The sequence below is a fragment of the Equus asinus genome, chromosome 24, assembly GCF_041296235.1.
Source record: "Equus asinus isolate D_3611 breed Donkey chromosome 24, EquAss-T2T_v2, whole genome shotgun sequence".
Classification (NCBI taxonomy): domain Eukaryota; kingdom Metazoa; phylum Chordata; class Mammalia; order Perissodactyla; family Equidae; genus Equus; species Equus asinus.
In genome coordinates, this window is record NC_091813.1 from 50170886 (window position 1) to 50186503 (window position 15618).

A 15618-nucleotide genomic window follows, 5' to 3' on the forward strand; every position below is an offset into this window, starting at 1 on the left:
TTGCTTAGAAATCCCCTCAGATAAATATCCAAGTTTGCCACTTGTAATTTCAACTTCCTACAAAACACTAAAACACAATTCAGCCCAAGTTCTTTGCCGTTTTATAACAGAGATCACCTTTCCTCCAATTTCTAACAAGCTGTTCCTCATTTCCAGTCAAGACCTCACCAGAATCACCTTTAACACTCCTGTTCCTACCAACAGTCCCATCAAGACAATCTAGACTTTTTCTATCAAAAAACCCCTTCCAGCCTCAAAATTCTTCCAGTTTTTATCCATTACCCAATTCCAAATCCACTTCCACAGTTTTAGGTATTTGTTATAACAGTACCCCACATCTGGATACCAAAATCTGTCTTAGCTCGGGCTGCCATAACAGAATATCACAGGCTGGGTGGCTTCAAAAACAGAAATTTATTTTCTCACAGTTCTGGAGGCTAAAAGCTCACCATCAAGGTGCCAGGAGCTTTGGTTTCTCTCTGAGGCTTCTCTGTTTGGCTTATAGATGTCCATCTTCTCACTGTGTCCTCACAGTGCAAGTCCATTTCTCTGTGCAAGTACATCCTGGTGTCTCTCCTTCTTCTTATGAGGACACCAGTCATATTGGATTAGGGCCCCAGCATGATGACATCATTTACTCTTAATTATCTCCTTAAAGATGCTCTCTCCTGAAACAGGAATATTGGAGCTTTAGGACTTCAACCTATGGATTTTGGAGGGAAAGACCATAACGCTAACTGATTTCAAAACTGACTAGAAAGCTATGGTAATTAAGACAGTGTGGTATGAGCCAAAGGATAGACACATAGACCACTGACATAAAATAAAAAGATCAGAAAAGACTCATCCACCTCTGGTCAAATGATTTTAGAGAAAAGTGCAAAGGCAATTCAGTGATAATCAGTCGTTTTATTAAGGAATGGTGCCCGAACAATTGGATATCCACGTTAGAAAATGAGCTTTGCACTATACACCAAAATAAACTCAAAATGGATCATAGAGCTAAATTCAAAACCTAAAGATATAAAACTTCTAGAAAAAAAACACAGGAGAAAAGTTTTGTCAGCTTGGGTTAGGCAAAAAAAAAAATTAAATATGACAGAAAGAGCATGATTGCACAAGGTAAAAATTGATAAACTGGACTTCATCAAAACTAAAATCTACTTTTCAAGTGAAACTGGTAATAAAACAAAAAGACAAGTCTGTTGGTTCAGAAATTGGTCCCATACATGGAGGGCATGGAGAGATGGAAGAAAGAGGCAAAGCACTTCACACTGGCAGGTGGCAGTTGTAATAAGCAAGAGAACTTACTTACAGGGCTTGTTTTGGATGGCCACAAGACGAGTAGATCTCCACATCCACCCACCAGAATCTTAAAAGTTTACATAGAGCCTCTAACTGGTTCACTCACATATATTGTTCAGATGGTCTCAACAGCACGTTACTATCTGAAGGCTGTGCTTGGGGCAGCGTCTCGCAGAGGAAAGGCAAGCAGAATGTACGTTCCAAGGATCGGGGAGAGGGTTGAGGAGCCTCTGATTGCCCAGGTCCGGCTCATGGGTCAACCAACAGTCTCATCGTCACAGTGAACTCCTCCAACAAAGCTAAAGATTGGAATAAAAGATTTGAAGAACGCATATCTGATATGTGATATACAAAGACTAAAGAATAAGAAAACAATCAAGCTAATTTTTTTTAATGGGCAAAAGTTTGAAGACTTTAAGCAGTGATGTTATCTAAATGGCAAATAAACACATAAAAAGCTGCTCAATATCAATAGTCATTAGAGACATACAAATTAAAACAAAAATAAGATACCATTACATACCTATTATTATGGCTGAAACAACAACAAAAACCTGACAATACTGTGTGCTGATGAGAACACAAAACTGGCAGCTTTATACATTGCCAGTTGGAATGCAATATGGTACAATCACTCTGGAAAAAAGTTGGACAGTTTCTTTTAAGACTAAATATACACTTACCATGTAACTCAGGATTTCCACTCAGGTTTTCTTTAAAGATTGATTTTTTAAGAGCAATTTTAGTTTCATGACAGAGTTGAGAGGAAAGCACAGAGATTTCCCACATACCCAAAACTAGAAAAAATAAATACTGTTACGTGTAGCAATACAGATGTATCTAGGAAGTATTATGCTAAATGAAAAAGCCAGCCTCCAAAACTACATATTTTAAAGCTCCAGAGTATGATAGTTGGAGGTAAGGCGAAACTATAAGAAGTCAGTGATTGCCAGGGGCTGTATGTATTCGGAATCAGGAGGAACGACTGCAATGGAACATTTAAGAGCTTTTTGGGGTTATCTTGATTGTTGTTGTTACCCATCCAATAAAAAATCTCATAGAACTCTGTGCATAGAACTATGCACTAAAAATAATGAATTTCATATGTTAAGTTTATTTTAATATATCTGACTATGAAGGAAGATTCCAAAATTAATTTCTTCATCCAGGTAATAACCATAGCTAATATTTTGATTTACTTCCTCTTATTTCTGTGAGAGTGTGTGTCTGTGTTGTCCATACAGTTTTGTATTCTGCATTTAACAGTATACTGAGAGCATTTTCTCATCTTTAAATCATCTTCCAAAATGTGATTGTTTAAAAATTGCATAACGTCAAGTTTCATGTTGCAGAAAAAAAGTACACAAAAATTTTTTGTTAATTGTTATTAAATGATATAATATATGAAACATTTAGGAATCCATTTGCTATACAAATTTTAGTTGTTCATGTGTTCATTTTTCATTTATTCCTTTTTTTCATTCACTCATTCAACAAACACGTATTGAACATCACTGATGGAAAACAAAATTAAATTAAATGGGATTCGTGCTCTCAGTGATGTAACCGAATAATGAGAACACAACCAATTCAACAACTAATTACAATCCTGGTGACATATGTTATAATAGAGGTACAAAAAAGTACAATTATTTATAATATTATTCATAAATTACGATGAGATTTTCACGGCAAATCATTTTAAACATTTAATCACCACTAAATTTAACTGTTTTTTAAATTTGCATTTATATGCCTATATTAATGAGATTTTCTTTGGTTATAGTGATTCTGGTCACTCTCGTTTTGTAAATATTCCATACAAGCCTAAGGTGGGCAACTTAACATTATATCATTCATTAATTTTTTTCATGTTTCAGATTTGAGCCACAACTCTTTCTAAGGAAAATTCTTGTTCCTGAGAAGGTTTTCCCTTGGCTTGGAGCCAAGGTGGCCATGAACTGCAGGGACCCAATCCTTAGTGGGGTCTTCCCATTTCCATCAAAGGTTAAGCCTTTGCCCAACTGTCTGTTTTTAACCTTCAACAATACTGAAGCAATATTTCATTTCATGCCTTCCCATGAAGTTTAAGGGCTCTCTACAGCAATGTGTTTTATCAAAAGCCCAAAACACACACACACACACACACACACATACACACACAGATCATCCATTCTTCTGAAGAGTATAGACCTCATCTCCAAATAAAGCTGTCCCAGAGAAGGCACTGTGTTTGAACTGTGTTGTTTGGGGATCCTTGGAATGGCACTGAGGGGTCCTCTGCTAACTTGAACTGCTTTCTCAGTTGCCATGAAAGACACAGTAAGAACCAGAAAGATGCAGACACATAGATTATTATAAAGTGTTTTAAGGAACCTGCTGTGTCAGCCATCCACAGCTGCCATAACGAAATACCACACACTGGGTGGCTGAAACAACAGAAATCTATTTTTCCTGGAGCGTTAGATGCTAGATGCCCAAGAGCAAAGTGTCTACAGCTTTGGTTTCTTCTGAGGCTTCTCTCTTGGCTTTCAGAAGGCCATCTTCTTGATGTGTCCTCACATGGTCATCTCTATGTCCTATTCTCCCCTTTGTATGAGGACACCAGTCTTACTGGATTAAGGCCCACCCATCTGATCTCATTTAACCTTAAATATTTTTTTTAAAGGCCCTGTCTCCAAATACAGTCACATTGTAAGGCACTGGGGGTTAAGGCTCCAACCTGTGAATTCTAGGTGGACAAAATTCAGTCCATATAGCAGCCATTACATTTCTTAAAGAGATGCTACTGAAAAAAGTGTTCACTATATACTTATAAAGAAAATGTATTACTGACTTCCAACTAAGTAATGTATTGTTCCCTCTGAGGAGGTGAGGGTCTTTCTTAGGAATCATGTGAATCATGTAGCTGATCAATGTTTTGCATTTTGCTTTGATCAACAGGAATTCTAGGCTCAACTTAAGTAAATGTATTTTACTTACTCTATGGTCTCTTCTTAAATTTCAAATTTTTCTTAGATTTTAATCAATTCTTATTATTTTTGATCCTTTTTATTGTAGGCAGTGTGCAACATGACATTCTGGGTGGCCAGATTAAATAAATAAATAGTTGGGACATTTATCGGCAGACCTTAGAAATGCCTAACATCTAAGCGACCACAAGTGACTACATCTGATTTTCCTTTGCTATGGCAAACCCCTTGCACTTTAAGTAATAGCATGTCTAATGAAAGCAGCATTTCTGTGGTCTAGCTATCTCCTCTACTCGAGGAGATATTTACTGCCTTTGATCACAAACTCCTCTGAAAACATGAAAAGAAAACTTAGGAAACCTGTTCCTTATGAAAAAACAGCACAGTGTATGTGATGATTAGAAGTATAGACTCTGGAGCCAGACTTCTGGGTTCAAATGCTGGCTTGACCCCTTATTTGTTGTGATGCCCTGGGCAAGTTACATGAAATCTTTGTGAATCATTTTTTTTGTCTGTGGGATACTTACCTTCTAGAATTCTCATGAGGCTCAAGTGAGTAAAAACTCATAAGATGATTAGACAACTCCAAACAAATAGGAACTGCTCAATCATTGTTAAATAATATCGTCCCAGAAAAATACTCCAACATTTGCATATAGTTTCAGAGTCTTCGCACAGATCCCTGAAAGTCCCTGCCACCGCAGTCCTGGGGCCCATGAATCCCAATTAATAGCTCTCGCCCTACGTATTTCACCTTGAACAACAGATTCCGTTGAATTTCTTATAAACACACAGTGTTTCTATTTTTGCTTTAATTTGTTGAGCATCCACAGAATGGTTGGCAGAGAAGTGTCAAAGTGTGATTATATTGTTTTATGTTTTATTTTTCTCTTTTAAAAAAGAAGGCAAAAGAATAGTCCAAATCGCATTGGACTGTAGAGTGCCATTTGGCCATGTTTTCTTCTGGGAAATGACATCAGGTAATACAGCCATCTTTCCTCTTGTCCTTTCACTAACATTTAGTGAGCATCAACTTTGTGCAAGGCAGTCAGCTAGAGAGAGAGATAAAGTGTTGGGTCTTGCCAAGCTAAGACTCAGTGTGAATTGTGGCCAGATCAATGAAACCACAGAAATCAGTACTGATTATGAAGACAATCAAAAAGATGGACTAATTGTTCTTTGTGCTGGCTCCCCTAAAACATATAGGCAGTCTTGGGCATCAAATTTCCAACTACAATTTATAAAAGTATAAACCCTCCTTCCTTTCGTTACTTTATTCACCCAAAGATTGTTAAAGATACCATTTGTGTATGTTCTTATGCATGTCATTACCCCAAACAAATAGAAATAAAAGAAATGTTAAACTAAATTCAGCCTGTTCTTGTTAAGTTCTTAATATCCTTTTTTCCACCAAACCCACACGTAACCAACACATCCACACAGCCTTAAATATTGTGGACTGAATAAAAACTGAATTAGCTGTACTTGATATGAACAGCAAAGAGGGAAAAATCCCTTACAAGGAAGCTTATATTTTCTTATATAAAAGCTCTGCTTTCCCCTATTATTGTGTGCTAAACGGACTCTAGTTTTCAAATAATTTTGCATTAGCTTTGTTTCAGCAGTGTTCTTTTCTTTGAAGCAGCTTGCCCACAGCCCTTCAAGTCTTCGTGTATAAATTAAAGAGAATGAAAAATAGCTAGCATGTGGCATCTTAGAGGCCTTGACATGCCATCATTATTGCCACAAATGTTCTCATTAAGCTTAATTCATTGATGTTTCTGGTCTAAACAATTTTTTATCCTGAGAATAAAGTATATGGAACACTTATTTTCTAAACCAAATTTACTAATATCCAACCAGTGAAAGAAATCTTTAAATTCAGTTAGGTAACAAGAGTTTATAGGAACGTCAACAACTGTGGAAGAATTTTCCACATGCGTGTAGCTTTAGCCTTTCCTGCCTCAATTTAACTTTAGTAAATGCATCATATTTAGAATAATCTCATAAAATGTTAAAAATGCATTTATAATAAAATAAACTTAGCAATGAGATTAAGTAATTATTCCAAGGGTGGATGCTACTATTTCAGTAAACTACTTAAACATCTTCTGGTTTCTTACATTATTTTGGGGGTAAAATGATAAAACATCAATGAGTTGAGGGAAATAAAATTCACACATATTTCCACTGCAATGCGTTCTAGAAGAAATTTTTTTTTTTTTTAACAAGGGAAAAAAATTTCTTTTTTTATTTTCAAGAAAGATTGGAAATTACTCCTTCTCATCCTCCTTTGCAGTTTCTAGGCTATGCTCCCATAATGAATTTTTATCTGTTTTTTTTTTTTTCTTGTTCTCATGGTTTTTTTTTTTTATTGAGTTATTGATAGGTTACAATCTTGTGAAATTTCAATTGTACATTAATGTTTGTCAGTCATGTTGTAGGTGCACCACTTCACCCTTTGTGCCCACCCCCCACCCCACCTTTCCCCTGGTATCCACTAAACTGTTCTTGGTCCATAGTTTTAAATTCCTCATATGAGTGGAGTCATGCACAGATTATCTTTCTCTTGCTGGCTTATTTCACTTAACATAATTCTCTCAAGGTCCATCCATGTTATTGCAAATGGAATGATTTTGTTCTGTTTTGCAGCTGAGTAGTATTCCATTGTATGTATGTACCACATCTTCTTTATCCATTCATCTGTTGATGGGCACTTAGGTTGCTTCCATGTCTTGGCTATTGTAAACAGTGCTGCAATAAACATTGGGGTGCACAGGACTTTTGGGATTGCTGACTTCAGGCTCTTTGGATAAATACCCAGTAGTGGGATGGCTGGATCATATGGTAGTTCTATTTTTAGTTTTTTGAGGAATCTCCATACTGTTTTCCATAGTGGCTGCACCAGTTTGCATTCCCACCAGCAGTGTATGAGGGTTCCTTTTTCTCCACAACCTCTCCAACATTTGTTGCTATTAGTTTTAGATATTTTTGTCATTCTAACGGGTGTAAGGTGATATCTTAGTGTAGTTTTGATTTGCATTTCCCTGATGATCAGCGATGATGAGCATCTTTTCATGTGCCTATTGGCCATCAGTATATCTTCTTTGGAGAAATGTCTGTTCATGTCTCCAGCCCATTTTTTGATTGGGTTGTTTGATGTTTTGTGGTTGAGTTGCGAGAGTTCTTTATATATTAAGGATATTAAGCCTTTGTCAGATATATGACTTGCAAATATTTTTTCCCAGTTAGTGGGTTGTTTTTTTGTTTCAATCCTGTTTTCATTTGCCTTGAAGAAGCTCTTTAATCTGATGAAGTCCCATTTGTTTATTCTTTCTATTGTTTCCCTTCTAGAAGAAATTTAACTCAAATGAATCTTAATCATGGCTTTAATATGTCCTTATTATTTAACAATGCAGTACCTATGTAAACACAATGACACACTGAAATTATACCTTCTGAAAAAATTAATGACATATATGCTAAGATAATCATTAGCAGCAAGAGAAAATAAAACTGAAGAAAAAATAGAGGCGTTTAAAAAGTTAATTCTGAACAGAATAAAGATGAAGGCAAATATGAAGAAGGATGGCTTCATTTTAGCATTTAGCACTAGGAAAAAATGAGAATATCAAGACACCAAGTAGATCTACGATTACAAAAACTGTAAGCTTGACAAAATCAGAGGAGAGTGGAAAGAACCCAAACATCCAACAACAGATGAATGGATAAGCAAAATGTGGTATATACATACAATGAAATATTATTCAGACATAAAAAAGAATGAAATTCTGATACATACTACAATATAAATGAAGCTTGAAGACATTATGCTAAGCGAAATAAGCCAGATACAAAAGCACAAATGTTCTATGATTCCACTTCTCTGAAATAGCTAGAATAGGCAGATGCATAGAGACAGAGAGTAGATTAGAGGCTCCTGGGTAACTTTTTAATGAGTATAGAGTTTATGTTTGGCTTGAAGAAAATTTTGGGTAGACAGGAGTGATGGTTGTACAACAATGTGAATGTAATTAATTCCACTTAATTGTACACTTAAAAATGTTTAAAATGGTAAATTTTGTATCTACTTTACCATAATTTTTTAAGATGAACATACCACAAAAAATTGCAAGTCAAAAACATCAGGAGATAACACATATTAAGAACTTAACATGGAGATGGCGCATGTACCTGTGTGTGGCATGTATTCAACAAACACTGACTGTTTTTAAAAGGAAAATATAGAGATCCTGCTCTTTAAAAGGATGGAGCCCTTGGGAACCGTTTGCTTCTCATACCCTCCACAGGATGAGCACAGAGCTTCACACTGGTAGGTATTGGTATATGTTTGCCAAGCGACTAGTTGAGCAAATTTGGGCTCAGTTACCTTAAAGAGGTTGGTGTCACCTCTACTTTCATAAGGAGTAAATGACCTGGTAGCATAAGTAATAAAGAATGGCAAAGCTTTTGGTCAAAAATAAATAAATAAATAATTTTAAAAGGCAGTAGGGAGAGAGAGAGAAACAATTGAAACTTCAGATTTATAGAATTACAGGATATCCCGGCTAGAAACTGGAACTCTATTGTAAATCCAGTCTTTTACAGTTAAGGAAATTGAGAGTTGGGAGGAAAATGAAATGAAAAGGAATGAAAAAGAAATGAAATAAAAATGAGTTAGCCAAAGCCAAGGAAATTCATGCAAATATGTTCTGGCTTGATGAGTATCATAAATTCAGAGAGCCCTGTCGCATTCTTCTCCCGAGCCTAGTACAGTGCTTCCTCATATTGCATGCAGCAATCACTAACTCATTAGCCAGTCCATGCAGGAGCTAACTATGTGATTAGGAGACTAATGTACTGCAAATAGAAGGAAAGGCAGAAATGTAAAATTTCCAATCCTTGTGCCGTTCAATTCTTATTACACAACATTAAAAATAGGAATCTCTATGCAATCATCTGAACCAAACTGGTTTATCCTTCTAGTTTATCGATACACCTTTTAAACTGCAAAGTCGCTAAGTGAAAATCCACAATTTAAGAAAAAATATATTGTGGTAATCATCCTTTTTTAATGGTACCTGTATCCTTTGCTATAAGATAATATAGTTGCTTTTCTCTTTCCAAAAGTATGTTAAACAAACAAATCAGGTCAACAGGCCTCACCAGAGCCACTAAATAAATCATGAAGAAATATCGTACAAGACAAACTAACCCAATTAGAAGAAACAACAAAAAAATTTAAGTGCCATGAGTAAAAGTTAGACATAAAATAGAGTCAGGCAAGATGTAGACCATAATTCCCTCTTCCAAGGACTCAGAACGAAGACAACGCAGAATTTGTCTATAGTACTATAGTACTTGGTCTATAGTACTCTAATTTCAGTAGAGTATTTGAACTTCGTGACAATTATTATACGTATTATATTAGAAAATAAATAATTTTCTGTTTTTAATGAATTTGCCCTTTTTATGCCTGTAAATGTTATTATATTCAGAGGCCAAATATTTATCAGGAGAATAAATTTTAAGTTTTAATTTGCAATTACTCTTAAAATACTATTTCACTAGAAGAAATTTGTTCTACACTCAGATTTCTTTGCAAGAAATAATTTCTTTTAAAATGTGATACATTTTATCAAAACATATGTGTCACATAAAAATAACACTATAAAAAAGTACTTTCTTCTCTTAAAAGAAAATTGTAAACATTTTAACTTTTCCTGAAAGTGATGGAATGAACAAAATAATTTTTCAATTATCTTATCAACGTTGTGACCAAGTATGATGATAGTGTATTTTCTTCAGATATTATCAGTTATATGTACCATCTTTTCCATAATGATTTCATTAATGTAATTATTTCACATACCTATAAATTAAGTTACTGTTGAGAAAAATCATATTATAAATTCCATTCATTTCATTGACATATATTGTAGTTATTTTGTGCCATGTATCAAAATCAGCATTTAATTGCAACAAACCTACTAATTACTATAAATACAATATAAACTTTCTTTTAAGTAAGACAAGTCATCCACATATTATATTTATTGTTTCATAGACAATATTTATATTTATTTTTCATATAAAACTATATATTTTTTTCATTTGACTATTTTGGTAAACCAAACCAAAAGAAATTTTTTTTCAGAATACCAAATGTTATCTGCCTCTATGGCTCTGACTTATCAAGCCAAATTCATACCATTCATCTGACTCCATAATTTGATATTTCTTTTAACGACAAATATTTGTTAAGCATATACTGAATGTCAAGCACTGAGGTAGGTGTCAGGGATGCAAAGACAATATGCATGGTCCATGGTCCAATCTGCATCACGAGGAAGGTCACAGAATTGTAAAGAGGATTTTTATCTTTCCCTCCCTCAGCTGCAACCTTCATAATCCACTTGGAGTTAAATAAACTTCAAGTCTGGAGTTCTGTCAGGTACTTTCCAGTCACCCCAGTCTAGCACCTACTATGTTATCATGTCTTAGTCCTTGATATCTGCTGATATTTCCCTTATGCTGACCATGTGTCAGCCTGTTTACATTACAGAATGTGGCCTGACTTAAGATTCTAGTTGCTGCTCTGTCTGCCTTATGAAACATCGTACTACCACCAACAAACCAATCTGGACGTCCTTGATATCCACTGCTTGCCCACACTTCTCCCTGGTACCTGCACCTGTTTCAAGATACCAAACTCCATCAAACTGACCACATCACCATGCGTTTCTTGGACCATAACTTCTTTTTATTTGCAACATCCTCTCTTGGTCAGTCCTTTTCACAGCAGCTTGGGTAGGGGAAAGAAATGTTTCTCATCTAGTCATTTCTTCCACAGACAGAAATTCTCTCCTGAATTAAAATTCCACCCTGGATCTGAATAAAAACCTTCAAGAACACCACTTAACTTTTTTTTTCTTTCCTGAATTTCTTTTATAATTATTCTAAACAATAATTAATGGTTCTTTTCCAAAATATTATATTTAACCTTTCCAAATCCAACGTTTTATAAAATGGTAAATAAAACTCAAAGAAGTCAAGTGACTTTTCCAAGGTCACACACTGCAAATTAATGCCAGAGGTAGGATCTTTTTTCTTACCTCTAAGACTGATGTTGCATGATCAAACATCAGACCTGGAAGAAAGAGCCAGCATCCAGTCAATGTAGTCACCAAAGTTTCTCAGTTCTATTATTTGGTGGGCAGAATTTTGTTCTTTAACATAGAAAGATTGTAAAAACTAAGCTCTACATATCTAACTGATTCTATTATAACTGATTATATATCTCAGAAGTATCTGATTTTTCTTAGGCTATGTGGAAGATAATATGTTCAACACACGCATTTACTGTATAAGACAGAAGAAAACAAAAGATGCTTAAATAGGAAAAGATGATATACTTTTTGACAATCGTTTTCTATATAACTTTTTTACCATCATGTATGTGTGTGTATACATACCTATATGTGTGTAAATGTATACCAATTATAGGGCCCACTGAAGATAGTTTAATAGCAAATCTTAAAGAATCAATACAACCAAGTGGAAAAAATTTCTATCTAAAATACAAGATCTGAATGATGAAAATGTATCACTAGCTGGAGTATCTGACATCCGTATGAAAGAGGTTTTGCCCACAATATACAGCTCATGCTGTGACAGTGACAGTGATGTGCACTGTGTAATGCCAATTCAAGAGGTGAGCCCACAGCAGAGTGAAAAGGACCCCTCTCAACATGCATCTCAAGGCAATATGGAATCACTTAAGAACACTGACTGGAAACTGACTGAACAATAGGCTACATGTGACGCTTAATTTTTGTTCATTTAGTTAAATTAATCTATAAGACTCCTTGCCTTTTGGTTAAAAAGGCACTTTAATTCCTTTTACCTTTCTGTATACCCCAAATATTGGCAATGCTTCTGTATACTCAGTGTAAGGTAGCATATTTCGAGAAACATTTGTCACTATGTTGAAAAATATTACTTCAACCACCTCTTTTCCTCTCCAGGAGAGTGTCGTTATGAGGAACAGGCTGATCAGAACCTGAACGAAGTAACAAATGAAATAGTGTAGCCATTTTAGACAACGGCAAAACGAAATTACACAATGCTTTTTTGCACTATTGCTGATTAGTGGGTATGCATTAGTTACTAGTTATTCCAATATTGCAAACTAATTTGTGTCACCAATAGTAGAGTCCCTTCTTTGCGACCTATGAGCCCTCATGGAGTAGTCACTTGCCACCATCCTTTAAAATCCCAGGAGTTAGTCAGTCCTGGTTTGCACAGTAAGATTTATGTTTCTTCTTTATGCTTCTTGGTAGTATGTAACTACCCCTACTGGAGTAAAGATTTATTAACCAAATATTTCAGGGGAAGCGCCCTTTTTTATCAGGTTCCATGAAGGGAGCCAGAAAGATAAATGACCTTTAAATATTTGGGGGAAATTCTTCATTTTATCCAATATTTATTGTATGACTAAAGATGCAACCACTGGTAAAGCCCAATAGCTATGTTCTTAAAATAGTATTTTTTACCTAAAAAAATAGTTTTCTGAAAACTGAATCAAACAGAAGAAGTTTTGTCATTATGAGTCATGAAAAATGCCTTTGTGTGTCTATGTGTGTGTATATGTATTTCACTTTACCAGCATCACTATCTTCTTCAATGACACTCTCTTGGCCCTAACTGTACCACCTCATGCATTAAAGGCGGCTCACCTCACACAAGTCTACAATCCTGATAACTTTCATGATGGGAAGAGCTCATTCATTTATTTATCACTTTGTTATCTCTGACCTCTTTAATTTCTCCCATTACTACTATTTTTTCATAGATTTGAAACTTGAATGTGTTTGGTGGAGCAGTCAGAGTATGACTATCTGATGTCTGTTTTTTCCATTTCTCACAGATGCACGTTAGAAGAAAATATCAATATCATGCCATTTCTAGTTGAGATTTGTAGGTGACAAAGCTCTATGTGTGGGAGTTTTACCATCCAGCAGGTGGAATAAGCTGCCATACCAATAAATCCAGAAGGCTTACCTGGTAGAGCTCCCCAGTTCCTGTGGCTTGAAGAGATTCTCAGAGAAGAGAAAAGGCCCCCAGCAGCTCCACCATTAGCTTGCATCCTCATTGTGGTTTTCTCTTTTTACTTCCCTGCAGAGATTGCAAAATAACCAGAAATGAGTGATGGCTTCTTGTCAGAAATGGTTTAGGGCCTTCTGTTGTAGAAGCAATCACCTACAAATCTTATGATTTGCTTTTCCACAAGTGAGAAAATTAACAGTTACGTTATGGAATTGAAGAGAGGAAACAAAACTTTTGGCTGAAATTATTGCTTTACTCTTTTCCCTAAATCATAGATTTTAGCTGAATCAAAATACCTTATTCTCATTTTCACCCTTGGTAAGGGGCAAGAACAAAGACTAATGCAAATCACATCTTTCTTTCTTAGTAGTTTGTGATTTAATTAATTTAACTAAGATAATGAGTTTTAAATGTGGTGTTAGACTGTTGCAGAAAGCCCTTCTCTTAGTCATTTATGGCTCATGCATGCTTATTGCTTTCTGCTGTAGGCTACACGTGGAAGACAGGACATTTATTGGAGGAGTACTTTAAAATATGAGCTTTGTCCTGAAAATGATGAAAAATTTATTTTAATATGTGTTCTCACAAATTATTTCATAAATAAATAAAATTTGAGGATGACCATTTTGATTAAAGTTCAGTGAGATACGGTAGGAGAGAATCCCACAGCTCCTCCTGGCTCTGCATCAAACCAGAGCACCAGCTCCTGTGCCCTTGGCTGGGAGGACCCCCTACCCTCAGCCTGCAGCCGCCCTTCCTGTGCCCCAAGGTGCTTGTCCTGCTACCCTGCCCAACCTCTCTTCACCCATGTTGAAGAGCAAAACTCTCTGCTTAGGGCACACTTAAATAATCATTTCCCACCCTCTCAGAGCCAGGTCTGTTCACGTGGTGCTGAGAATCTGAAGTGGTGTGACTCACCTTCAGCCGTAAGCCAGCACTGAAGAAAGTCCATTTGCTGGCACTTATTACAGTCCCAATTATCATTATATTTATAAAATGGACACTGACCCTCTGCCGAAAAACAAAATGGCATTTAACGAAGCTAAAAAAAATAAAAATAATCCAGCGTGTATGCTGATTTATGAAAAAACAAGGATGTGTCATCCTTTCCCCTTTCCCTGTTCTGTTCTTTTTAGCAATTTCCCAAAATGCTTTTCTCTAGAATAGTTTTTCTTCAAAAATACACCAGAGGCCATCTTACCAGCTCCTTCTTTCTCTGTACAACTCTATAGACGTCCATACTATAAGCACAATGCTAAAATCAGCCATGGCGGTGTGTGGGGGCTACCTTCATATCACGGGTTTGGCAAAAGTCCAGATTATTTGCCCTGGACGCCAAGTGTTCACTCATGTGGAAAAATGCGTCACTTCAAGGATTTTAATATGAACCAGAAGGAGGAAGGCAAATCACAGTATTTTTCTCTCCATATGATACACCAATGCCTTTTTCTGGAGGTACTTTTAAGGATCTGTATATTTTGTACATAAGCAGTACGCTACACTACTCTAATTTCTTTACCTCTTAGAAATTCTCAGTAAAGGATTCTTTTTGCTCACCATAGTATTCTGAGAAGGAAAAGGACATATACAACTGAGGAAGCTGATGGGACGCCCGAGGGAAAAAAATCACCAGTGCCGTCAGAGATGCTGGGCAGCAGTTTTTGATTCCCTAGCTTTTCCCTGCTGCATGTTCCGTGAAGTATGCACCCATTAGCCACCTCAGGTCTCTACTTTTAAACCCCTGCTTTATGCCTGGCTGGTCAGCTGCCAACTGGCTCTTCCACAAGAGTGTTGGGTTCCTCCCTTTAGAAATCAAGTCTTTGTGACAATTCTTTAGGGTGACATTTCCTTAAGTGAAGAATGCTAGACTACTAGGAACTCCCCAAGTCCATATGGACAAAAACTGACAGTGCCAAATTGCGGGTTCTATAATTCTCCATCACTGTCCCAGGGAGAATCTAAGACCTCTGTAACTTAGAAATATGGAACGAGGCTGGAACATTCTTTAAGATTAAGCTAGCTTCCAGACAATATACTTTTCCTCATTATTTATTATTAGCATTATTTCTATTGCGTTATTTAATTATACCTAATTCCACAAAAGGACTTGAAACATTTATATTGAAACACATACATAATTAGACTACCAAAATATGAGAGGGAGAGAGACTTAGAATATCCAAAGTGATGGTTCTTAAGCTTTTATGAAAGCCATGAATCTTCTGTCTAGAAA

The 15618-nt window shown here is 36.0% G+C and overlaps 1 long non-coding RNA gene across 3 annotated transcripts in view; it reads right to left on the bottom strand.

The window, feature by feature from the left end:
- Positions 1-396: 396 nt before the first annotated feature.
- The window catches only part of LOC123280462 (uncharacterized), a 119269-nt gene continuing 104047 nt past the window's right edge, over positions 397-15618 (bottom strand). For 2 of the 3 annotated variants that reach the window (XR_011497846.1, XR_011497845.1), the window contains exons 2-4: positions 13341-13454; positions 1412-1604; positions 397-668 (exon numbers count right to left, since the gene is read on the bottom strand). This is a non-coding gene — a long non-coding RNA (uncharacterized lncRNA). Of the gene's footprint in view, positions 669-1411; positions 1605-11392; positions 11428-13340; positions 13455-15618 lie in introns of all 3 variants that reach the window. The other variant, XR_011497844.1, reaches the window with a different exon arrangement.